This window comes from Lissotriton helveticus, chromosome 10, assembly GCF_964261635.1.
Source record: "Lissotriton helveticus chromosome 10, aLisHel1.1, whole genome shotgun sequence".
Classification (NCBI taxonomy): domain Eukaryota; kingdom Metazoa; phylum Chordata; class Amphibia; order Caudata; family Salamandridae; genus Lissotriton; species Lissotriton helveticus.
This window is the reverse complement of record NC_136071.1, coordinates 89292892-89320323: the sequence shown is the minus strand read 5'-3', so window position 1 is coordinate 89320323 and position 27432 is coordinate 89292892.

Genomic DNA, 27432 nt, shown 5'->3' with positions numbered 1-27432 from the left:
GTCCTGTCCGGGTTTAGGAGCAGGCCTCCAGCCTGGGGCTTGTCCAGTCTGAGGCAGCAGCCATATTTTGGAGCGGCGTACTTGAGTGGCTGTCCGCTCCACCCCATTTCAATGTAGCGGTTAGTAATATAAAATGGAAAAGAAATACTTTGTAATTTGCAAGTGTTTAAAAAAATATATATATATATTCACAATTTACTGGAGCTCGGTCCAGTTCTAATGGGCTTAAGAATGGTCTGCATAAAAACAGAGGTTTGAGTATGTATGATCTGTGTAAGCTGTGTGACCTTACCACATCAAATTTTGGAAGACAACAGCACCTAATTCTCGTTTCTTCAATAACATATAAATCTATGAGTGGAGAAGTGTGGCTCAATGGTTAGAGCTGCAGACCCTGATGCAGAGGTCTGGCCCGGGACCAGGGTTCAATTCCCGCCTTGGCGGGTCTTGGGCTCAATTTCCTCGGACCTGATAATTTCCGCCTCGGTGCCTATTCTAATCATGGGTCCCACTCTGCAACTCTGGGCAATAACTTGCTTAATCTCCACAACGGCCCCAACAACGCTAGGATGCCTGGCTTCACCTTGGGGGTGCCCAGGAGTGGACATTTCACAGGGAAATGCCATGAAGGGTTCCACAGCGGTATGCGTTACAGCGCCAGGACACCCATGGGTATTAGTGCGCTTTACAAGTACAAATTACATTTACATTACATCTATACGGTAAAGAGATCAGCATGGGGGAATTTATTTATTTATCGAGTTTTGTGTGGCACGGGCTTGACCCGAAGGCAACGGAGTACTTTATATAGAGTTAGCATGCTCTATGCTTATCTGATTTACTCTCTTCTGGAGTCAAGTGGTAAGCTTGGTATTTTATTTAAATTTACTCATTAATCACGAAGCTAGCAGCTCTCTTGCACCCCTGGAACTTTGCTGTGGCAGCCTTGTAAAAACTGCATTATAGAAGATTTGCAGTAACTGTATCTAAGGTAGTTTGTGTCGATGTCTGGCTAAGGGTGTTTGCTTCAGGCTTGGAAGACCATTTGGTTAATATTTGAAAGCGGCCTTTACTAGATAATCCATTAAAATATATAAAAGCAATCTGCAGAGTTTTGGATAGTCTCACTCTATACAAATATATATAACTCACAATAATAATATAATAAAACTTAAAAGACTGCCTTCTATGCATGGCTGTCCTAGAGGGCTATTAATGTGAAAAACGGGATTCTAAATCCCGTAATTCGCTGCTATGATGCAGCAACGGTAGGCAAGTTCTGTGTACATTTTAAGGCATTGTGCTATATGCACAAATGCCTTTCAAGCACTAGACCTCTTTATTTTAGAGACTAAGGGCTAGATGTAGGTGGACTAATGCCGGTCGGTAACGGCCGAAAATCTGTATATTTGCCGTTACCGACCGGTATTTAGCCCTTTGCAATGTAGGAGGCTGGATTTAAGGAATCGGTAATTTATCGATTCCTTAAATTAAGGAATCGGTAAATTACAGAATCCTTAAATCCTATGTAGGGGGCACTCAAATGAGTGCATTGGTATAAGGATTCGTTATTTACCACCAACTACCAGTTGGTGGTAAATACCGAATACCTTTTAAAAAGCAATTTTGTGCTTTTTTAAAAAGTGCCATGTGGCAGACATGTATGTGCGCCACATGTGAACATATGCACCATTCAGGGGTGCAACAGGGTGTCAATGTGACACCCTGCCACCCTTGAATATGTTCCCCCTATTACCGATTCGGTATTTACCGAATCGGTAATGGTGAATGGCTTCCTATTCATTCCTATGGGCCTCCAGGCCCATAGGAATGAATGGGAAGGTAATTCCTTATTACCGAATCGGTATTACCGATTCGGTAATAAGGAATCTTCCCGAATCGGTAAAATGTACCGAATTATTTCCTACATCACAATTACCGATTCCTAAATACTAAATCGGTAAAATTCGGTATTTAAGAATCGGTGATTTGTGATTACCTACATCTAGCCCTAAGGGCCTTATTTCTATGTTGGGCTGACACCGTTGTGGATACGAGTCCTACCTACCTCTGGCCGGCAGTCCTGACCACTGAATTTTGATGGTCTCAAGCTCCCTTTTCTGTATAGGAGCTTGTACTGCGGTCAGAAACTGTCCGAAGCACAAGCTCCCATACAGAAAAGGAAGTTTTTGGTCATCCCTGCACACGTGGTAGGCACCTCACAGGGCCTTCCGCACGGTGCAGGGATAAACAGAGGGCACCATAGGTGCTCCCTCGGCCCCCAATCGGAGGCCACTGGCTGAAGAGAGCCCTCCTAGGCCCCCTAAAGTCACTTTCCAAGAAGGTTTCCATGTCAGCAAGCCTGGCATGGAAACCCTTCCGAAAACTGACATTGTAATCCCGACAATGTAAAACGCCGTCCATTGGGATTACGTGGCAGTTCCGACTGGCAGACGGGCTCTTTAGCTCGCCGAAACGAGCCGGAATGTCTGGATGGTTTTAAAACCGACAGCCTTCATTGTAATGAGGCTGTCGGTTTTGAAACCTCAATGAGGCTCGGAAAGCCTCCGAACTATGTCAGAAGTCTTTCCGAGCCGCATTGTAATGAGGCCCTTGGTGTCTCTGCATTGCCCTACACACTTGTTGCGCTCTAGTCATATGAGGTTGGCTATAATTCTTAAAATTAGAAAATCCTGCCAAGGAGGCCAAATATTCCTTTTCTTTGGGCCTCAACTCTAGAATGATCTACCTCAAACACTGTGGGAGTGTCATTCACTGTCTCAGTTTAGCAAATCTTTAAAGACAAGGCTGTTTCAACTTTCGGAATCTTCCTAACTCTTCATTTTCTCTCGACACAACTCTGGTTTGATCTATAATTTTCCTAACTCTGCATTTTCTCTCGACACAACTCTGGTTTGATCTATTTTCCGTAATTGAGCTTAGCACTTCGCAATTAAGGAATTCTAAGAAATCGCAATTTTTTTAGTGATTTCTTGATGCATTCCATTTTGCTATTCCTTAATAGCGAATCGGTATTTTTCGCTAATAAGGAATCGCAAAATGAGTTGTTGATGCATCTGGGGGTATGTGCTTTAAAATTGTGCATAATATTAAAAACGGTGTGTAACATAACTTTTTAACCAGTGTTGCAACATCATAAAGGAATTTGTGGTAAGTAAGAGGCGATGTCCACAGGACCTTACATTTCTACTCCTCAACAACTACTTCAACACGCTGTTCTACATTTTCCTCTTTGACTTGTTCCTTCAAGACGGACACATGGCTCATTCAGTCTCCTATTCTATCCCCGATGCCATTCCTCAATGCGTCCTTGTGGTATACTTGTATGCAGGGCTTTAAGTGGGCCGGGTCTCACCGGGTCTGAGCACCGGCAGTTTTTTACAGAGGGTCCCGAAACGGGTTGTGGAAAATTAGTACGGTCTGGTAAACATTATCTGCGCCATCTTGCCCTTTTCCCCTGATGCCACACTTTTTGTCGTGCGCCCCCGCCATTTTAGGTGCCTCGATCAGAACAAACCCTTTTGCATGCCACTGGCCCCCAGCATAGCCCTCCTCCCTCACAAAGCCCACACTCTGACAACCCCCGCTCGCACATGCCTTGGGTCATAAACCCCTCTTCAGCGCAGCCCTGCCTCAGAACCCCATCCTGTTCCCAGCGCGACACTTCCCTTCATTCCTTTCCTGGTCCCAGGCCCTTTGATGCAAGCCCCTTTTCCTGTGTGCCCGTTTGTCTTCCTCGTTCCCAGGCCACCACCTAAGCCCTGCGGATACTGTTTATTGCCCCCCCGTACAGTAGGAAGCTTCCCTCATTGAAGGACCCTCGAGTTGATCAAAGCCCCCTCCCTATGAGATCCGATCAAACCCCCCACATTCTGTGAATCGGCGGAATGTCCCGCTGCGCGATAATCATCACCTGTTGTGACCGGGGTGGGGACTTCAACTGTAACTATGTGTGGGAACGAGCCTGAAGGGGAGATTCGGAGGATATCCTTTCCGTACATCAAAGCATTACCAAGAATGTGTTGTATGTAATAAAGCAATAAACCTGTGTATAAGAGGCCAGGCCTCCGAGATGCGGGTAGAGCACCTCATGACGATACCTGCTGTCTGAACTGATGTGTTCTCCTCCGGAGAGAATAAACCTTGTTTCCTGCCTTCCCGTCTCCAGCGCCTGCCTCTTCATTGATTAATAATTCGTGGGTTAAAGAGGCGATACCGCCGGGCAAATATCGATTGTCCCTTGACCTTAGATTTAACAATTGGCGTCCCAAACGTGGGGCCCATCAGCGACTCGTGGATCCAGTGGGAGAGGTCCTGACGACAGAGTGAACGACTGCAACGATCGGGAGAGCTCTTGCCCAATAGACCCTCGTCTGGCAGCCGATCATCCGAACTTCACTGGTTCCGAACAGACCTCTCCCGAGTGATCTACGGTCCTGACTGGGAACCATCAGGAGTGCTGCGAGGAATACAAAGAAAAGAGGACGATCGGGCGCTGGATTCGGAAGACAAGAAACTGTCCATACGGTCCGGGTAAGGTCGTGTAGACACGACGAATCACGAAATAATTGTTTAATTGTTCAGAAAATACTAGTATTACTCTTTGTTGACCTATTTGGAGATTCACTGTCTGCACACGAAGAAACAGTAGGCTCTTTCTCTTTGCAAACAGTGAAGGATAAGTAACGCAGCCAGCGTGCCTATCTTTCTCCCCCACTGATCGTTCATTTGTTCACGAATTGTTTTCGGGAGATTTCCCCCTCCCACACTGATTAACGGTTTTTTTGACCTCGAACTACTGTTCGCGGATTGTTTTCTGGAGATTCTCTGTCTACAAACAGGAAAGAACAGGTTCCCCTTTGCAGATAGCGAAAGGGTAGAGGACGCAGACCTTTGCGGATCTACTTATTCTCCCCACTGGTCGTTTATTTTGTTTTGATATTGGTTCATGAGGTATTCACTGCCTGCAAACAACGTAGAATAGAAATATTCTGTCTAGTCTTTGCGCACAGTGATAAGATAGGCAGTGCTGACTTTTTGTCCCTCGTTGTGAGCCGTCATGTCTGTCTTCTCCCCACTGGTCGATAGCTGGTTCAGCCCGGACCGTTTATTAGAGGTGGATCATCTAGCTCCGCTGGAAGGCACCCCTAATAAAGACATGTTCATAAACTATGGATTAGTTACCATAGCCTATAGTAAACTGTGGCACAGGTATACCAAAGAAAATCAAGAGAAACAGTGGCCACTGATAGGATCCTTCGATCTTGATAAAATAGAAACGTTAGAAATAGCCCTTCGTGATAATAAGACAACGCCTATTATGCTCGACTGCCTCGGTATGTGGCGCAAAGAAGCAATGCAACGAAAGAAAAGAGACGAGGACAGAGCAGGTAAAGGAACATATCGACAGGACGACCCCAGGACACAACGTCCCGAAAATAATCCCCCGACACTACGCACAGGACGGCCAGACTTAGGGCAAAACCAATGTGCTTTTTGTAGATATGCCGGGCACTGGAAAGCCCAATGCCCAACTCTACTGAACGTGAGTAGGAGCATAGGACCGACAGGAATAACAGGCCGACAGAAAGGGAAAAGGCGCGAGACAAAGATGAATCAGACTGACATGGACAGGCCAGATAGAACCACCACGTTCGATTATGCCCGATGGCACAGATTTCGCCAGGCCGATTTCAGCGACATGTTCGAGTCCTCATAGATCAAACAACGATAAGACGGGAAAACCCAGTCTAGCTCTAAATTGACAGACGACAAACCCCGAAGAAACCCGAAAGAATAATGTACACACATGATCAAGCAACCTTACGTTTAGCCAAGTAGGGAAAAGTCTAGGGTATTTCGAGGTAAGGGTTACACAAGTATCCTTCGCCGAGAGGACTAGGGATATTGCCAATGTCTGAAAACCTACTACCTCCTTTCTTCCGCATCCTTATAGGCATATAACTAAAGCCTGCCCCATTGCTCTAACAAAAAGTATGCGCAGCATATAGAAATAAGATAATTGTGGCCAATAACTGTTTTATGTTTGTCTTGGGTCTTTTTATATAATATTTGTACTGTCTCCCCGTCTGAGTTTGTGTGTACGTGATGCATGAATCTGCGTCATCCCTCTGCCTGTGTTACCGTGTTACTTAAACTTCTGTTAACAGAAGCTTTAGCATGAAACAACCTGGAAAGAAGGGAATGAGAAAACGAAATCCGTAGGCCACTGATGAACTTGAACTTTTATTTAACATGACGAACAAGAAACAAATAACAGTACGTAATAATAACAGTAAACTAGAAAATGAAAGTCAGCAGAACATTCGCCCCCCCCATTCTGGAACCTTCCAAAGTAGGGCAGGGTTACGGCTACGCCCAGCCGGCAGCGACCCATATAAGGCGGGTCCTGCTGCCAACAGTCGGCCAGGAAATCGTAACATAGGGTGGAGCCGGAGGAGAGACAAGGGCCAGCGGGACCCAGCCAGGGGATCACCTTGACCACACCGGAGAGTTGTAGGGGGGGGAATGTCTATGTCCTCGACCCCCCTCTCTCTCTCTCTCCCCCAGTCCGGCCACGGTGGCACGTGAGAGTTGCAGATAGTCCCGCCACATGTCTTCCCGGTCCGGCCACCAATGGCCGGGGACTGGGGCCAACTGGATCCGGCTGCAGCCGATGAGCCAAGGAACCCGTTCATGGGGCCAGAGCAAGGGGCGTCCGGCCGACATCCACCGGAAGCCCGGCCCAGAGATGGACGGGACATTTTTTCCTTTTCCCCTCCGTAATGGCGGCAGCAACACGCCAGGCGCCACTTCTTTCTTGAATAATGGCTGCGACAACTCTGGAGGGGGGATGTCTTGTACATACCTCCGCGAAAATTAGTCCAGGTCGGGCTGGGAGGGAGAGGCGACGCGGACGAGCCTCTCCCACCTCCACGGATAGGAGGTTTCCCAGCCCCCGGCCCAGCGCCGAACTCCCCCAGCCAGGCGGTGGTGCCAGTACTTGCGCAGCACCGAACATGCAACGGTGCCGATACTTGCGCAGCACCGAACATGCAACGGTGCCGATACTTGCGCAGCACCGAACATGCAACGGTGCCGATACTTGCGCAGCAACGAACATGCACCGCAGGTGGCCATACTTCCGCAGCACTGGACATGGGTTCGCTCCAAAAGGTCTCCTCCACTCTTGCAGACTCGACGAAGGGCGGCTGCTGCAGGCCTCAAAATGGCATCTGGGCCCCCTGGAAGGCGGGTCTCGGCCGCTAGAGTAACTTTGAACAGCAATGTAACTCGGGCGCTTGCCCACCGGGGCACGAGCCCCCACCTCCGACAGCACCCCCACAGCCTTGAAGATTCTACAAAGGTCCCAGGAGCCCTCGGCCCCTGCAGGCTTCCGGTGAGGAACAACTGCCTTGATAGCTAACGAAATAAGCATGACATAGTCACTCCTTCTGTTAGCATGAATTCTCGAACTGCCGAAAAGGACTCTGGTCCAACTGCCGGTTGTAGGAAACATTTTTTCCTTGATACTACTTCCGGACTAACCCGGCCCCGCCCAAAATGGCGCCGGTATCAATAGGAACTCACGAACACCTCGTGGTGTTTTCTTTCGCTAAAAAAAGGACTCGATGTTCCGAGATATGCTATGATCCTTTGTACACTTGACGAAAAAGAGGAAGGATTCACTCGACGAACATGTAAAAGGACCTCGTGAAAACTGTTTTTTTCAATGTACGATTCATTATGATATTATCATGTAACCTCGCTTATAACACACACCCATGGTATACCTATAGGGATTTGATTACAACTAGTCCAACTGTGTTTCCAATTATGAAATGAATGCCCCTTGGTCCCTCAACTATTCGATAGACGTTTTTAGTTCCCTGCAAATGAATGAATGAACCTTTTTTAACATGTTTTTAATCCTACAAGATGGCCCCCCCTCTACTGTACGCACTTTAGCCATTGCCGTATCCGGCCAACCCCGATCACACTGTCCTATCAACATGCTGAACGATTGTGCAAATAAAGGTTTTCGAAACTATGAACGGGTATTGCATGCTTTATTTAAAATATGGGATCGGCGGGAGAGTTTTTTCTGTGCACCCTACTCTGCTCTCTCTTTAAGGTTAATAGAAGATGGTTGCCCAGCCCCGGATGGAGGATCGAATCTAAGACACGACACTCTGCCGTCAAATATGCGACTGACTCAGGGACTCGCGCATGGAGAAAGACCTCGATTTCTGGGGTTGGGTAAGGCGAAACGGTGTAAAAGATGGAATATAAAGGATGGGTAAAGTGAAACGATGTAAATGATAGAATATTATAAAGATACGACACTCAAAGGTACTAGGGAACAGAGTTGACCGAAGAGCTGATAAACCTTAGAACATCACAGCGTTGGAAGAGATTTAAGGACCCCGATAGCTAAGTCCACCTACCAACTAGAAACCTCGCGCTAAGTGCTTCTGATTCTCCAACGTTTTCCTACTCACCGCCTATAAGGACACACTGCCCCCCCCCCCCCTTGGCTCCAGAAACCACAACCCCAGGGATTCTATCCCGAGGAGATAAGACGAGTATGAGGTAAGTAAAAGACCTTCGTACCCGTGCTTTTGATATGCTCGAATGTTGTCCCCCTCCCCTCTTTTTTCCCCCCCTGCAGGCCACATCGGAATCACGACCAAGGTATGGTGAAGATCTGAAGCCTCGCCATGTCTGATACACGAAGCGGACTAACACTGCCTGGTGGCACCTAAACACACACACAAACTGCTCTTGTACCAAAAGAGCCAATAAATTGTATGACATGATGAAAGCGATCACCCTTAATCCGTGTTGCGTGAATGGACACCTGTCACGTATGTCTGAAACTATGAGATGATGTTTGTGTATGACTGACGCGTTGACTTGACTGGTTAAAGGACCGAGAATGCAAGAAATGCGACACAATGGTGCCCTTTTTACTCGATGTATGTCCCCTGTACCCAGCCTAATGCTCGTCCATCCCAAACTGCATGCTTTCAAAATTCTAACACAGACCCGTAATGTCTTATGTTATATAACGCGCTGAATAGCCTATCTTAATGCACGGTCACTCCCCATGTCGCACGTGTACTATTTAGCCTGTTGTTGCACATCTCTCTCTCTCTCTCTCTCTCTCTCTCTCTCTCTCTCTCGCTCTTCCGAGCGACTAGCACCTAAATTGGCAAACCGCCACCCCTAGTGCACCACCCAATTGGCACCAAATACCACAAGTATTTGCTCAAAATTTATCCTAAATAAAAATCACCCTGACGCCGTGTCACTACCTCTCCTTTCTGCTAAAAAATTGATGAAACCGAGATTTGGCCATTAGGGAAAGGACAGGTAAGACGACTGAGGTTCCCTAATCTGAAATAAGGGAACTACATGTCAGCGGCTCCTGTGTTATAAAAAGATGCCTCAGATAACGCGACCTTCCCCGTCCCGAATTGTCGCAATACCCAAACAGTAAAGGTGATCGAAACATCCTCATGTTCCCAGAACGCCCCCAGTTTCGTATCAGCTGCCCCAGACGAGAGTTTTAAAACTGTCCCTCACCCCCGGTCATAAGAGATGGGTCTACTTACGCCCTTACCACAGTTTTCTATTCCCTAGTTGTTTCCCATAAGACCCCTGTCTTTTCTAATTAAGTAGTCAGGCCGTAAGAGGCTACGTAGGAACCAGAATGATGTTTTACAAAGTTAAAAATTAGACCGAAGCGAAGAAATCATTGCAATGAACCCTGTTGAAAGCGAAAATGTTTAGGCAGGATGCATTGATAGAATGAAAAATGTTTAGCCTATGTTCATCCCTCAGCAAGATACCTGTCAGACCATGGTGATAGCCCACAGCACCCTTTTTAAATATAAAGCCCTGGAGAACGGTATAGCTTTGTAAGGCTCGTATTAAGAAGGTGGGTCTCCGTCAAAAGAACTGACGTAACTGTAATGAAATAAAAGGTGCCAGATCTCGTCCCATGACCAACAAACACCAAAGAAATAGCAGTGAAGGAAAGTTATAGTAAATCCAGCAGGCCCATTGTCAATCATTTATATGTTAGTTGCGAACCCTAATATAACGGACGTTTCCATTTTTGCCTGGAGCTGGGAGAGAAATAGACTTATGTGATTACCTTCCTCTGCCAATTCTCTAAAGACTGTCTTTTCAAACTCATTTAAGGGTACGACTGTCGGAGGAAAGAAGGACCGGATGTGGGAGCACGTGGCCTGACTACAGATCATGGAACATCTGCGACATTGGCCAAGGCGAGACCGCGACAGAAAGGACGAGGCACTGTTTCCGTCAAAGTGAGAGGAAAGGGCTGACCTGATGCCCCTACTCAATGTTCAACGTGTGTCGAAAAGTCCCTGCTCTCTGAATTCGGTCATGAGCCCGCCTACCTGAAATTTCCGCCCCCCTGATCTGTTCCCGATTTGGCCCAGCTCCATCCCCCCCCCCCCTTTTTCTCCGACCTACCCTATGGACTACACACTCTTCTTCCATCTGAACCTTTTTTGACAATCAACTCAAAAGACACAGGGCGAAAAGGACCTCTTTGACCAGAAACGCGAGGAAAAGGTCGTGCCCTGCAACGCGGGACCTAGAATAGAGCTGGACCCGTAGCTCCACCGCCGGTGCTCCACAGCGCCAACAAAAGACGACAAAGAATGCTGAGAACTCATTAACCTCGAACATTGACGCCCTCAATTATCGTTTCTACTACGTCTCATTTCTCTCCCAGCCACCATTGTATTAATTATGCTCCAACCAAACACGAACAGAACTCACATGTGTAATGACCTATCAATTTACATTCCGAACGACTATAAGCAGCTATGAAATGTACCCAATGCTCTCACTACAGAATCATCTTTGTCTGTTATTGCATTACTATGGTTTTCCTGCAACGAGTTTTTTATCGATAGACCCGCCTCCTAAGATGAAAGATTTTAAAATGTAATGTTTATAACTCCTTCACCTGGGTACCTACTTCTTTTCCTATGACCACCACAGTCGACATGAATTGGAAATAGGCCAGCAAGATGTCTTGGATATGTTAAAGGGAGGACTGTGGAAAATTAGTACGGTCTGGTAAACATTATCTGCGCCATCTTGCCCTTTTCCCCTGATGCCACACTTTTTGTCGTGCGCACCCGCCATTTTAGGTGCCTCGATCAGAACAAACCCTTTTGCATGCCACTGGCCCCCAGCATAGCCCTCCTCCCTCACAAAGCCCACACTCTGACAACCCCCGCTCGCACATGCCTTGGGTCATAAACCCCTCTTCAGCGCAGCCCTGCCTCAGAACCCCATCCTGTTCCCAGCGCGACACTTCCCTTCATTCCTTTCCTGGTCCCAGGCCCTTTGATGCAAGCCCCTTTTCCTGTGTGCCCGTTTGTCTTCCTCGTTCCCAGGCCACCACCTAAGCCCTGCGGATACTGTTTATTGCCCCCCCGTACAGTAGGAAGCTTCCCTCATTGAAGGACCCTCGAGTTGATCAAAGCCCCCTCCCTATGAGATCCGATCAAACCCCCCACATTCCGTGAATCGGCGGAATGTCCCGCTGCGCGATAACCATCACCTGTTGTGACCGGGGTGGGGACTTCAACTGTAACTATGTGTGGGAACGAGCCTGAAGGGGAGATTCGGAGGATATCCTTTCCGTACATCAAAGCATTACCAAGAATGTGTTGTATGTAATAAAGCAATAAACCTGTGTATAAGAGGCCAGGCCTCCGAGATGCGGGTAGAGCACCTCATGACGATACCTGCTGTCTGAACTGATGTGTTCTCCTCCGGAGAGAATAAACCTTGTTTCCTGCCTTCCCGTCTCCAGCGCCTGCCTCTTCATTGATTAATAATTCGTGGGTTAAAGAGGCGATACCGCCGGGCAAACATCGATTGTCCCTTGACCTTAGATTTAACAGGGTCTCTATCGGGCTCTGTTTTGTGCCCTGGCACAGGTGGTCCATTTTTTCCGGACTGCTGTGACAGCGGCACATCGATGTGCGTGTGCTCACACCGCTCTCTTCTCACTAGTTGAGAAGTTACATCATGACGTCATGCCAGGTGAGCGCTGTAGGGGAAGGGGAATCCTTTAAAGAGAGTCATTTTCTCTCTGGATTTCCCTTCCCATTTTGAAACTCGGGAGCAGCAACATTGTCGTGGTGTCACCAGGGCTTTAAGTGGAAGCTTTTTCAATATTATATACAAGCCATAGTTGCTGCTTCTTTATCCAATACCACTAACAACCATTGACAAAGCAAATAGTCCTGACTTGTTGTAGGTATGATGTTACTGGTTTTATTATATCTAGATGCAATGACAAACAGGAAAATACAAGTTGGGCGGCACACTATACTAAGCACAGATTTTTTTGTTTAAGTGTTTTTAAGCCATGACCTTAGTTACATTGGCCACGCCCCTTTGAAAGACCCTCCAGTTTTTTCATCCCACTTAAAGTCCTGCTTGTATGACTTTATAACCACTTAGGGCCAGATGTAGGAAAAGCGTATTTACCGATTCATAAATACCGAATTTTATCGATTCGGTATTTATGAATCGGTAAATATGAAGGAGGGAGATTTAGGAAGATTCGGTAATTGAATTACCGAATCTGTAAAAATCGGTATTTACCGAATCGCCCATAGGAATTAATGGGCAATACCGAATCGGTAAATACCGATTTTTGCAAGGGTGCAGGGGGTGTCACTTTGACACCCTCTAGCACCCCGAATACAGGCATGTGTGCCATGTGCACACAGACATGCCCTAAGGGCATGTCTGTCTGTCACATGGCATAGGTGTGCATGCACACATGTGCATGCACACATGTGCATGCACACCTGGATTCGGTATTTTACCACCCAATTGGATTGGGTGGTAAAATACCGAATCTGTAAGGCCTGTGGGACTCAGAAAAGTCCCACCTACATCTTGCAGTTACCGAATCGGTAAAAATACCGATTCGGTATTTTACCGATTCGGTAAATTTACCGATTCGGTAAATTTACCGAATCGGTAAAATAGGGCCCCTACATGCCAATTCTTAAATACCGGTCGGTAAAGGCCGAAATCGGCCGTTACCGACCGGTATTTTGGCTCCTACATCTGGCCCTTAATGATGTATTGTTGAACGATGACTCTTATGGATCCCCCCACGTACCCCTTGTACATTTTATCACATAACATGTAAGAGCTCTGATACTTCTGGGTCTGGCTAGCGCTATATAAAACTTGAAATAATAATAATATAATTAGATTGACAGTTCTGATGTCACAATCCCAAGCCTGTAGGGTTCACTTAGCCCAATAGATAACGCTGATGGCTGAGCCCGAACACCGTAAGAGCTGTTCATCCTCAGGGATAGCTCTGCTGTCACAAGCCTGAGCCACTAACATTTGTGTACTTGTGATTGCCTTGCTCTCAGATGGCTGAGCCTGAGAAATCTCTGTAACCATGGTGATTCCTCTGCAGCAATAGGCCTGAGCTGGTACCAACTGTGTGACCTGAGGTGCACGCCTTGAGGCTGTAGGATTGCTGTGACCTGAGGGATAGCTCTGCTGTCAGATGAGTCAGCGTGTATCACCTCTGCATACTGAGGGGCCGCTGAGCTGCCCAGATCTCTGTCTCCTGCATGGCAGCTCTGACACGAGCTGTAGAATCAGTGATGTGAGCCTGTAACATCTGTGTAACCTGGAGGGGGAGCGGGGCAGATGTTGCTGCTCTATTGAAAGAGGTCTGGGCCTGTAGGACCTGTATATCCCACAGGATAGCTTCACTGTCAGTTGCTGCATGCGTGAACTCTAGGAGTTGAACTATATCTGCTGCAAAAGGCCTAAATATGGCCGGCAGACCTAGGCTGTGCCTCCGTCACCCTAATGGTTCAGTGGGTGGTCTGTCAACCCCTACTTGAGGCACTTTATTACTCTTTAGCTGTCTAACTGATAAGGAAATTGAGGTATGCAGAGGATCACACAGTTTTTTTTGTTGCAGATTTATATAGCGCAAACTCGACCCGAAGATATTGGAGCGCTGTACATAAGCACCAGTTCTATTACAGAAGGACACATTCATTTTGTAGGCACAGGGAAATTACGTGATTATGCACAGAATCACAGCCAGGTTTTCCAGTTCCGAAGCGGCAGCTCTGGCCGTTACGCCACATCATCTCCACAGTTTGGTCAAGTGAGAAACTTTTCAACTACCAACAAACTCTAATTTAGGCCGTGTCGTCTCGGGGTAGGTGCGGACACAGGCTAGAAACGTAGGGACAGCCTCGACAGTTCGTTCTGCTCGTCGGGGCAGCAGTGGATTCAAGAGAAGTTAGTGAGCCGCGGCTGTTTCAAGTTGGCACCGAGACGTGTATTCCACGGGGAGGCTGCACGCCTCGTAATGAGGTGAAAGCGTGCATTGTTCGGCTCGGTTCTACGCCCCTGGGAGAGAGGTGACACTAAGCGGCGCCCCTCCCCCAGCCTAGCGGAGCCATTATTGCTTGGGGGTCCCTCCTCTTCCCTCGTGCACCAGCCCTGGGATCCGTGGCGCTGTAATTACTGCCTGCCTGTGCGTTCATGCACCCCCTCTCGGTGACATGTCCCAGCACTCACCTCCCTTCTCACAATGAGCCACCTCCGTCTCATCTCTGTGCATTCGGGACTTTGTTCATGGTTGAACCTGGCTCCGTGAGGCATCGCCGCGGCACGGGCGCCGACCTCCTGAGCTGCATGGGTGGAGACAGGGCGCATGGGGCGGGCGGGGAAGACCCCACTGTGGTGGTGTCTCAGGGAGGAGGCGAAGGCACCAATGTTGTGACCAGACTAGCATCTGAGGTATGTTGTAAATTTCCCCGTTAGGTGGATTACCATTAAATAGGCGAGGCACAGACCCCAGTTACTCTGGTACTGACTATCTCAGGCAGGAGGCACAGACCCCAGTTACTCTGGTACTGACTACCTCAGGCAGGAGGTACATACCCCAGTTACTCGGGTACTGACTATCTCAGGCAGGAGGTACAGACCCCAGTTACTCGGGTACTGACTATCTCAGGCAGGAGGTACATACCCCAGTTACTCGGGTACTGACTACCTCAGGCAGGAGGTATAGACCCCAGTTACTCGGGTACTGACTATCTCAGGCAGGAGGTAGAGATCCCAGTTACTCGGGTACTGACTATCTCAGGCAGGAGGTACAGACCCCAGTTACTCGGGTACTGACTATCTCAGGCAGGAGGTACATACCCCAGTTACTCGGGTACTGACTACCTCAGGCAGGAGGTATAGACCCCAGTTACTCGGGTACTGACTATCTCAGGCAGGAGGTACATACCCCAGTTACTCGGGTACTGACTACCTCAGGCAGGAGGTATAGACCCCAGTTACTCGGGTACTGACTATCTCAGGCAGGAGGTACATACCCCAGTTACTCGGGTACTGACTACCTCAGGCAGGAGGTATAGACCCCAGTTACTCGGGTACTGACTATCTCAGGCAGGAGGTACAGACCCCAGTTACTCGGGTACTGACTATCTCAGGCAGGAGGTACATACCCCAGTTACTGAGGTACTGACTACCTCAGGCAGGAGGTACAGACCCCAGTTACTCGGGTACTGACTATCTCAGGCAGGAGGTACATACCCCAGTTACTCGGGTACTGACTATCTCAGGCAGGAGGTACAGACCCCAGTTACTCGGGTACTGACTATCTCAGGCAGGAGGTACATACCCCAGTTACTCGGGTACTGACTACCTCAGGCAGGAGGTATAGACCCCAGTTACTCGGGTACTGACTATCTCAGGCAGGAGGTACAGACCCCAGTTACTCGGGTACTGACTATCTCAGGCAGGAGGTACATACCCCAGTTACTGAGGTACTGACTACCTCAGGCAGGAGGTACAGACCCCAGTTACTCGGGTACTGACTATCTCAGGCAGGAGGTACATACCCCAGTTACTCGGGTACTGACTATCTCAGGCAGGAGGTACATACCCCAGTTACTCGGGTACTGACTACCTCAGGCAGGAGGTACATACCCCAGTTACTCGGGTACTGACTATCTCAGGCAGGAGGTACATACCCCAGTTACTCGGGTACTGACTACCTCAGGCAGGAGGTACAGACCCCAGTTACTCGGGTACTGACTATCTCAGGCAGGAGGTACAGACCCCAGTTACTCGGGTACTGACTATCTCAGGCAGGAGGTACATACCCCAGTTACTGAGGTACTGACTACCTCAGGCAGGAGGTACAGACCCCAGTTACTCGGGTACTGACTATCTCAGGCAGGAGGTACATACCCCAGTTACTCGGGTACTGACTATCTCAGGCAGGAGGTACATACCCCAGTTACTGGGGTACTGACTACTTCAGGCAGGAGGTACAGACCCCAGTTACTCGGGTACTGACTATCTCAGGCAGGAGGTACATACCCCAGTTACTCGGGTACTGACTATTTGTTAGAATTGGGGGTCTCTGGTTGGCGCAGTGCAGTACTGGCGACAAGCAGGGACCCTCTCCTCTAAGTCAGGGCGAAGGATTACTCACATTTCTGAACCGCCGCCACCGCCGAGAGTCATATTTACTCACCTCCTGAACTGCCAGAGGAAGGCAGAGGCCATTGCCCACGCCGCCGCCACCGCCAAGAGTCAAGGGACAGCTGACTCCGCGCCGCCGCTCCGGGAGACTCCAAATCCCGGCGGGCACCGCGGCGGCGCGTCTGAGTGACGCGGCAGCGCAGAGGGAGCGCTATCAGAGGCGCACAAAAGGAGGAGCACCCCGGCAGAGCGGGGGGACCATTTCTGAACCGCCGCCACCGCCGAGAGTCATATTTACTCACCTCCTGAACTGCCAGAGGAAGGCAGAGGCCATTGCCCACGCCGCCGCCACCGCCAAGAGTCAAGGGACAGCTGACTCCGCGCCGCCGCTCCGGGAGACTCCAAATCCCGGCGGGCACCGCGGCGGCGCGTCTGAGTGACGCGGCAGCGCAGAGGGAGCGCTATCAGAGGCGCACAAAAGGAGGAGCACCCCGGCAGAGCGGGGGGACCATTTCTGAACCGCCGCCACCGCCGAGAGTCATATTTACTCACCTCCTGAACTGCCAGAGGAAGGCAGAGGCCATTGCCCACGCCGCCGCCACCGCCAAGAGTCAAGGGACAGCTGACTCCGCGCCGCCGCTCCGGGAGACTCCAAATCCCGGCGGGCACCGCGGCGGCGCGTCTGAGTGACGCGGCAGCGCAGAGGGAGCGCTATCAGAGGCGCACAAAAGGAGGAGCACCCCCGCGTCGCGGGACGCGAGCGGGACGCCCGGGGCTAAGCCCGGGCAAAGGGCGGGCCCTCTGAGGCCCTCAGAGGTCAACAGTGGTCGGGCGGGCCACCCCACCAACATTTTCAATAAGGTTAGTTACCTAATAAGCTGTCCATAATGGCTAATTGCACCGCCACAAGTGATAATGTTGATATCCTGACTCAGGACGCAGAGTCCCCTGTAATACTGCTAACATCGTTTGAGACATTAATAGATACTGCGTTTAATGAGATAGTTGAGACTGAAAGGAGATTTTCAATGGGCCCGACGAGTATTAATTTATTACATGCCACTGCCAGTCTCAATGGTAATGGCAATACCCATATAACTCCTGAAATAATTGTTGTAAAATCCTCACATCCCGATACAGAAGTACCAATTGTCCTAGACGATGATGACACTGTAACATATATAGCATCAGAAGTGATCCCTGGCCATGCCTCAGTAAAAACACCGACAGAGGCTGGAAATAAGGGAACTGATAAAGTTGCAGCCAAGAGAAAGAGGGGCCCTGCAAAAACAACTTACAACAAACGGAAGCAGCCACTAAGGACTGTTAACCAACCTACCCCACAAAGTATGTGGAATAAGGGGAAGAGACAAAAGTTGGTCCAGCATATAGTACCCACACAGGATCAACCGCATCTGGGTGATATGGTCGTTATAAACAACGAGGTGTCAAATAATGTATCTATCTCCACCCAGACTGAGCCCCTCCACGGAATTGACAAATCCAGTCATTATTCCAAGTCAGAGGGGAACCTTATTGAGACTGTTGTTGATATAATTTTTAAAAATTTGGAAGGTCAAATGATCAAACAATTTAATAATATTTTTAAAAGACTTGACAAATTGGAGAATATAATTAAAAACGAGGATGCTAAGAGAAAAGGTATAGCAAACTTGGACAAAATGAGAGTAGAACGATTGCTAAAAGACCTTGAAACTACTACCCATGTCATTATTTCAGGTGATCACGGCAATACAAGGACAGTGGAACAACAAGCTGTAATTAATCCAATACAGTCAGATACACCAAAGGCATCTAAAAATAAGGGCACCACAGGCAGCAACTCGTCTGCTTGTCAAACCAACACCCCCTTACCCCCATGTAACCCTATACATGGATATGTTGCTTCGACTAAATCCTCTGTTCCCGCTAATGATGTAAGCGGATCCTTAACTAATTCTATTCGAAAGAGTAATGTAGCGAAGCAGACCACCTTAGCCCAGAAGGGTCCTGTTAATCACAACCAGCACGACAAAAAGAATATGCATGAGGACAACAGGCCTATCAAACATCAAGGCCCGGCCCTACATCTTCCACCTGAGGCTTGTCCTTATGTTTTAGTTCTGGCTGGAATCCCACCGCTTAAGGAAGGTCAAGGAGAATCATGGGTTCAACTTCACAATAAGTGCATAGATTGGCTAACAAAGCATAAGGGGGTGGGTTATGATATAGCTAAAGAAATTATAACCACAAGGCGAGTAACCTGGGTCGGTCCTCTTTATAAAAACATCAATGGGGACTGCATTGTAATTAACTTTAGAAATCCGGGTACAGCGAAATATCTGCTGAACACTAATCCTGGCCGTTATGGACCTTCTACTGTGGTGACCCCACTTCCCTTAAAATATTTCTACCGCCCTCCCAACAAGTTGATGCAACCGCCACCAGTTTTTCCGTTACAGAATAGGTTTGGAATATTCCAGGATCTGGACTCTTTGGACTGACTGCCCACTGAAACCACTAAACCACTTCTTGTGTGTTCTGAGGCAGCACAGTCAGAGGAACCACCCCTAGAGGGGACCCTGCCAACATTAGAGATTTTTCCATCTAGTTTACTAAGCATTCAACAAAGCGTGGTTATACCTAAAACTGCCCCAAGCACCAACCAGGGTGCATGTTCGAGGAACAATATAAACAATAATCTAACAATTCTTAGTTGGAACATTGCGGGTTTGAAGTCCAAAATGGGAATTCCTTCATGGAGGGATTGTGTCAATCGTTATGATATAATGATGTTCCAAGAAACTTGGTGTGTTGAGGACCTATTGTTTGAGGGGTATAGTTGCCATAATAGGACTGTTTTGGCCCCTCTGGTTGGTCGCCCAAGTGGTGGATTGTCCATTTGGATAAAAATTACTGCTGAAGTGAAGATTGACGAACTACAAACAAATTGTCCTAGTTTCATGGCACTTTCGTATACTCAGAGGATAAAACTGTGTTTAATCAATTTCTATAACAATGATTTTCTGTCCCAACCTAATCGTAATTTTATTTCTTTATTTGATTTTATTAATGTAATCATGGATGGACAAGTGTATGGAAAATTTGATGGCATATGTTTAGGGGGAGATTTTAACGCACATGTACATTCAAGAAACCCCCCATGTAAAAGAGGTATAGAACTGTTAGATTTTCTCTCTTCTAATGAACTTGTTAATTGCATGGAGCATGCAGGTATGGAAAACCATGCATCCCCATTCCCCACCTTTATTGGTCACGGGGGTGGCACGACGATTGATTATGTTTTTGTTTCCCATGCCATTACAAAGGCATTAATAAGGGCAGAAGTAGTGTGTGAAATTTACAGTGATCATTACCCAATTGCCATCCATTTATCACTACCGAGGGGTAAGTGTCCAAAACGCGAAATAGGCGCAAGGGGTCTGGAAATCTCGACAGACAAGTTGAGGGTAATCTGGAAGGGTGCAGACAATAAGGGAATCCTGGCTGAAGTATGTAAGAAACATCCATCTTTGATTAAAGATTGTCTTACCACAGAGGACCAAGGGATAAATGTGGTTAAAGCGTTTTCTGAACTCTGCAACATAATTAAAGGTGAAATTTCTAGACCAGCCTCTAGTAAGGCTGAGGAAATGCCTAGGTGGTTCGATGCCCCATGCTCAAAAGCGAATAGGATGCTTAGAGCTGCCCTAAAAGCTGAACCAAGGGACACACTGAGGGTAAGGCTGCTTAGAGCAGAGTATAAGCTCGCTTTACGTACTAGATCAAATGATTTACTGAAAACCCACTGGGATTCCCTGGCACGATCTGCTGACCTAAAAGATACCACTGGATTTTGGAGGGAGGTAAAGGAAATAAGATCTATTGGCTCAAATTTGACGGAAATTAACTGTAACATCACTGGCCCGATCTGGGTTGCGCACTTTGGTAAAATTTACGCAACACCAGACAATACTCCTTTGCTGCTACCCCCTCCACACCCAATGTCTATTTCCACGCTTGAGGTTTTCGATGCAATTTTAGAAAGCGCCGGGAACAAAGCACCCGGATCTGATGGGCTCTCCATAGACCAATTAAAATGTGAACCAGAGTTTTGGGCTCCTTTGCTATGCAATGTTTTCAATAATTTAACTGAAGGAGAGATTCCGGAAACATGGTCACGTAGCATTATTGTTCCCATTTTTAAAAAGGGCGATAGGCTGGATCCTGGGTGTTACCGCCCAATTTCTTTAATAGATAACACCTTAAAAGTCTTGGGACGGATCTTATTTAAAAGGATAAGAACATGGACAGATGAGAATAACATCCTACATCCTAGCCAGTTTGGGTTCCGCAGTAGTGTCGGAACGGTGGAACAATGCTTGAATCTGAATTTGATCATGGGAAAATATAACATTGCAAAGAAATCCCCTTTATATTTTGGCTTTATGGATCTGAGCTCGGCTTTTGATTTTGTTAATCGCTCCCGGCTTTGGTCTACCCTTCTCGAATATGGTTTGGATGACCATCTGGTACATTTTTTAGCTTTTTTACACCGTGATCTTAAAGCTTGTGTACGTGTGAATCAAATGGGTGAAGTTTCCAACGATATTAACATTGGTAGGGGGGTGAGACAAGGGTGTGTGCTGGCCCCTCTCCTTTTTATTTTGTATATTAATAAACTAAGCGGCACTTTGAGCACCCTAACCAGTGATGTGCCTTACATTAACGGAGCCCCAATACCCACCCTTCTTTACGCAGATGACGCGGTCCTGATGGGCCGTACTCCGAAGGCACTGCGTATTTTAATTTCAGGGTTTGTCCTTTTTATGGCCGATTTAGGCTTAACAACCAATTTTAAAAAATCACTGATTATGAGCTGTGGGCCAAAAAGTCACAAAATTCCCCAGATTATTTCAGGGTCAAATGTTTTAAAAAGTACCAACACTTTCCCCTATTTAGGGCTCTTATTCTCAAATAGTGGTACGTGGCATGCCCATGTTTCTTATGCCAGGAATAAGCTGGGCAAGGCCATTAATTGTGTAACCTCGTTGAGGCAGCCCACCCAAGCTGATGTGATAACCCCCCTGGTGAAGATATACCAAACCCAATGCATGCCAACTGGCACTTACGGCGCTGAGGTCTGGGGCTACACTAAGTGTTCCTCCATTCAAACAGAAGAAAATAGATTCTGTCGTAAGGTATTGGGGGGGGTCATCTGTTCTCCAACCTATGTATGTCATAATGAATTAAATATTGCCTACATAGAGGATTTTGTGAGATCAAGACCAGCATTGTTGTGGATAAAGTTATGGAACAATACGGCTGCTACATTGACCCGTGACATTATTTTGGATTGTCTAAAATGTGACAGGGGACACCATATTCCATGGCTGAAATCAGTAAAAGAGTGCCTCGCAAGCGTGGGTTTGGCATCCTTGTTCACATCACCGCACCTAATAAATCGCTCCCATAAGACCATTATCTTAAGGGCATTGTATGATTTATATAGTGAAGAGCGGGACAGAAAGAATCAGATCAAATGCACGGTTGTAAAATATATGGCCTGTTCTGAACCACACATTAAAAAACCTGGCCTACCGTACAGATATTTGCGTTTGCATCTTGGTAGATGGGTAAGGGGTTTATTGTTTCGTTTCCGAGAGGGGAGCATAGTTAATTTACTGAACTTCCCTCTGGGATATAATAAACATCTTGAAACTTTAAATTGCCCCTGTAACCCTTGCATGAAACAAAGTCTCATGCATTTCCTGTTCTTCTGCGGTTTTTATAAAAAATTTACTGTACATTATTTAATGCCCTATTGCAAGAAAAATGAACTGACTAATTTTAAATTGGCACTTCGGTCCTTTTTGGTATTGGGATCAGACGAAGTTATTTTTAGGATGAGTTGTTTTCTCAAAGCTGCCGTTAGATCGAGAGCCACCCTTATTATTGATGTTTAACCATAGCACACTGCACTTTTTATTTTGCACTTTTATGATAAAGAAATTTTTTAAACTTACCATTTTAATCCTTAGTATTTATGTGTAATTAGATAATATTATAATAATGTGATGTCTGTCTTTTTAAGAAAGGTTTTTAAAATTGTGTTTTTTATCAAATTTCTTTTACTTCTATTATTGGGGAAGGACAAATTTGGTATAGTTGTGAAACTATCATTATTGTAATAGATTTTGATTCGATTTAGATTCGATTGTGTTCGTTTTATCCTGTATTATTCTCCAATTGTCATTATTGAATTGAATGCTTTTGATATGTGTTTTTTGTTTGTACTTTTATGGATGTTTTTTATTCCGAATAAAGATCTTTTGACTTGACTTGATTACTCACAGAAATAACCCCTGCTCACCCTCTAGGTAGTGTGGCGTAAGCAGCCTAGGCTAATCTCTGGAGCACATATGGTTAAACAATTGCAGTATCACACACAACAACCACCAACCCACCACACAACGACACTAGACTGTAGGTTGTGTAAAAATATATCTCCTTTATGTATATTTCGAGCAGGCTTATTAATACAGTCTTTTCACTCTCAAGAAATGGTTCCAGTTACTTGTTTAGAATGCCACAGTTCTTTTTAGCAATGTTCAGGTCTTAACAGGCAAGGTTTCGTCTTTCTAAGCAGGTTGCTGGGCTTGGTGCGCTTCGCAGCGCTCTCGTACGGTCCGTACGGCTTCAGCGGAGGTGCCCTACCAAAGCTCACGCTTCTCGAGTGGGCCCGCGTACGTCGCGAACACTGAGGAAGGCAGGTGCGAGGCGTACCAGCAACCGTATCCCAAGCGCACTGCTCTCAGCGCGTGGTTGCAGCGTATGCCTCTTGCTGGTGAGTACTGTGCGCACAGTCTGCAGCGAAGCGGAAGGCGTACCAGCCTCCAGGGAACACAGTATGTTGCGCACTGAATGCGAAGCGTTCCACGAGGCACTACAGTGAAGCGGGAGGCGTACCAGCCTCCAGCGAACAGGAGTAAGCGACAAACAGTTTCAAAAGCGCACTATAAGGCGTACCAGCCTCGGGGACACAACAAAACGCTGCACATCCGTTCACAGCGCACAATACCTTGGCTCTTGATGTTGGTTCGGTGCGGACGGCTCTAGGCTGTCGTCCGGCATTGCGATGTCGTCCTCGAGGGCGGGGTGACGCGGGGGCCACGGGGTCGCTTTCCTTCAGGCTGGCGGTGCTCTGGGGGTTGCCTAGAGAGGGGTACAGCGGACTTCGAGGTTTTCTGCAGGGTTTTTCTTCAGGATGCGAACCCGTACTGCTAGTCCATCTTTTTTTTACTTTCCGCGGCGCGGGGGCAGCAGAAGGCGGTAATCGGACTGGACAGGTCCTCTGCTTTGCGTTGTTTCTTCTGCTCGGTGAGCCAGTCACGGTGCTGGGGTCAGACAGCGCTGACCTTTGCGGTGCGAGCTGCGGCTCGGTGGCAGGAATTCACGGTGCTCGGCAGGACCGGGGTTAGCACAGGCTCTTTAGGGCAGCGATGCAGGGTCGACAATCCTCAGCAGTTGTTCCTCTTCCAGGGGGGGTAGCGCCCACTGTTCCTGGGGTGCAGTTCAGGGGGCAAGTTCAGATGCAAGCCTTTGGAGATCTTATTAAGCAAATTGCACAAGTTGAAAATAAAGCAAAGTTTCTTCTAGTCTTTCTTTTCTCTCCCTTCAGCAGCAGGCACCCACCACAGGCCAGTCTCTCAGGCTTAGAGACAGTACTTCTCCATGCAGCTTTCCTAGGTCCTTCTCTTCGGGCAGAGTTTCTTCTTGGTGTCAACAGGATCTAGTTTCTTGGGAGCAGGGCTCCTACTTTTATACAACTTTTCTTTTGTTCTGACAGGCCAGGGGGGCCTCTGCATAACTTCTTTTCAGTCCTGGAGCACTGTGTTGGGGAAACTTGGGTCTCTCCTTTCAGGGAGCAGGGATGGCACATCAGACGCTCCACAGGAGGTGGAAGCAGCTTTGTGTGGACAGGGGCAGCCAGGAGTACTTTGTTGACAGGCTTTCCCCTTCCTGGGCCAGGTGTCGGGCTGAGTCATCAGTCGCTTCCCAGGAGGTGGAGCCAGCATTGTGGTGACAGAGCACAGCCCTATTCAGAGTCCAGGGGCACTCCCACCTCCCACCAAGGTGTAATCCTTGCATTCACCACCTGTCATCCCCCAGCCCTGTCAATCACACAACCCAGACAGTCAGATACACATCCTAGCAGAGGTGAGCTGAAATGGTTAGGCAAGCAAATGCTAAAAGTAGCATTTGCAAACACAGGATATTAAAATAAACTTTACTAAAAGAAGTATTTTATTATTCTAAGTTCAGGCATACTAAACTTTATTTTCTACCATGTTCCCTGAGCCTGCTCGGATTATAGGGTTTAATAATTCCAGCAGCCCATCTTGGCCTAAGAGAACAGGTAGCCTTACTAATAGTGAAAAACGAATTTGGCTGTAATTCACTATTAGGACATGCCACACACATCAGGCTTTCCTACCTTACACTTACAATGCACCCTGCCCTTGGGCCTACCATAGGGGTGACTCACATGAAGCAAAGGGAAGGTTTAGAGGCTGGCAAGTGTGTGCACTTGCCCAGCCAGCATGACAGTACCAGACTGCACGCAGGTTTTTGGCCACTCTAGGTGTGGCAGGGTATACTCAGACATGAGTCCCTTGCTCACTGCTCCATCAGGATTCAAGCAAGCCGGGCCGACGACAGCTGAAATGCCAGAAACCGGTCCCCGGAAGCTTGTCTCCTTTCTGGTGAAGAATTGGCTTGGTAGTTTGGTCTGCCCTGTTCCCATGATGCACAGGGCCAGGGACAGACTAATTTGCATATAGCCAGGTTCTGAGCTGGGATGGGGCAGTGAGCTAAATAACGGTGATGGATCAAGCCCTGATCTTTGGACTGGGTAAGAGTGGTCTGCTTAATTCAGACACTCTGTTCATCACCACCCCCTTTTCTGAATCACTTGCCCAGCCAGCATGACAGTACCAGACTGCACGCAGGTTCTGCAATGGCAGACCTACACACGTTTTAAAAGGCTGCTTCTGTGGGTGGCGCAACCAGCGCTGCAGGCCCACTAGCTGTATTGGCATTCACACGCCCTGGCACTCCTGGTGCACTTTACTGGGGACTGACAGTAAATCCAATGAGCCAATCATGGAAATCAATCATATATACCTTTTACATTGGGAGCACTTGCACTGCGGCACAGATTGGCCGTGACGCAGTGCCCTGAGCAGCGAACACCAGCAAAACATCTGAGGCACATCAGCAAAAAGTGGAAGGGAGACTCACGCCAAGGTGCCAGGTCTAACAGGTGCCCCTGTGGAATTTTAGTTCGTGTACTAAACATCATCTACGCCATCTTGCAGATTCACGTATGAACATACACGACAGCCATTTTAGGTACCATGGTCTCCCTGTTCACGATCGCCCGTCAGCACATTTCCCTGACACTCGCAAGCCTTCCCAGCGCATCCTGGCTGCCCCCGCGCTCACATGCACAAGCCATGAAACCCCCCCATGACTCTGTCTCGGGAAATCACACCCCTCGCCTGACCAACACCTCCTTCCCGTCCATGAATACCCCTCTGTGGATAAACCCTTCCACCACGCTCGATTGTCCACACCTATCCTTTCCGTCCATGAATACCCCTCCTTTGATCACCCCTTCCTCTGAGCCCGACTGCCTGTACGAACCGCTGGTCATCCCTTAGCCCGAGGGTACAGTTTATTGCCCATTACTGTATGCACTCGCCTCTCCTGAAAGAGACCACTATTGATCATGACGTCCCCACCCCCTGAGCTTCGATCAGGCGCACACATTCCAAAGGAATCGGCAGAACACTCAGCTGCGTGATAGCCCCTCCCAATCATATGAGGGGAGAGGGCCTCTACTGTTGTCATGTGTTGGAATGGGGGGGTGACGGGGATGTCGTTCTCATGCTTTACAATGCCCTTGCTGTAATAAAGAACGTTCACATGTCTTAGACCAGTGTATAAAAGACCAGGTCTCAAAGAGGTTGGGAGAGCACCTCGAGACGATACCTTGTTGTCTGATCTGATGTGTTCTACTCCGACGGAATAAAACTTGTTTCCTGTCTTCCTGTCTCCAGCGCCTGCCTCTTCATTGAATAACTTCGTATGGTATTAGAGGCGTTCTACGCCGGGCAAATTTAACTTAGGAAACATCTACTGAAATCGCCTGACCATTTTGAATTGATCTTTATCAATCTTTATCAATTGGCGTCCCAAGCGCGGGGCCCATCAGCGACACGTGGATCCAGTGGGAGAGGTCCCGACGACAGAGTGAACAACTGCAACGATCGGAACTAGACGAAGAAATAAGAAAAAGAGAGGAAGTTAAACAAACGCAAGAATCAGGACTGACAGGCCAATGCCCTGTCAGGACTACCTCAGCACTCTACCCGGAGATGCCCTCCAAACAGCGGGCAAATGACGAGTTACTGCTCGGTCCTCCAATTATCTACATGCCTCCCCCTTATGCTCCCAGCCAGCCTCTAGCACAACACTCACCAGTTCAAAGTGCAAGTGTGGGTGACCCTAGCGCTAGTGCCCCGGCTCTTACGGCCTTCGCACCAGCCGCATTGGTAACAACAACAGATGAACCTGAGACTAGCAGGCACCTAACAGCCAGACCAAATAGGTTGAGCAAAGATGAGCGGGATGGAATCGACAAGATAGCAAAAACATTGGTAGAACGGAAGGAGAGCGAAGAATATACGATGAATATGCACAATTCACATGCCGGTAGTCACAGACGACATTTCATTGTACGGTTCAGCTATCACACCCTGAACGCGTATGAGGATAGGTACCAGA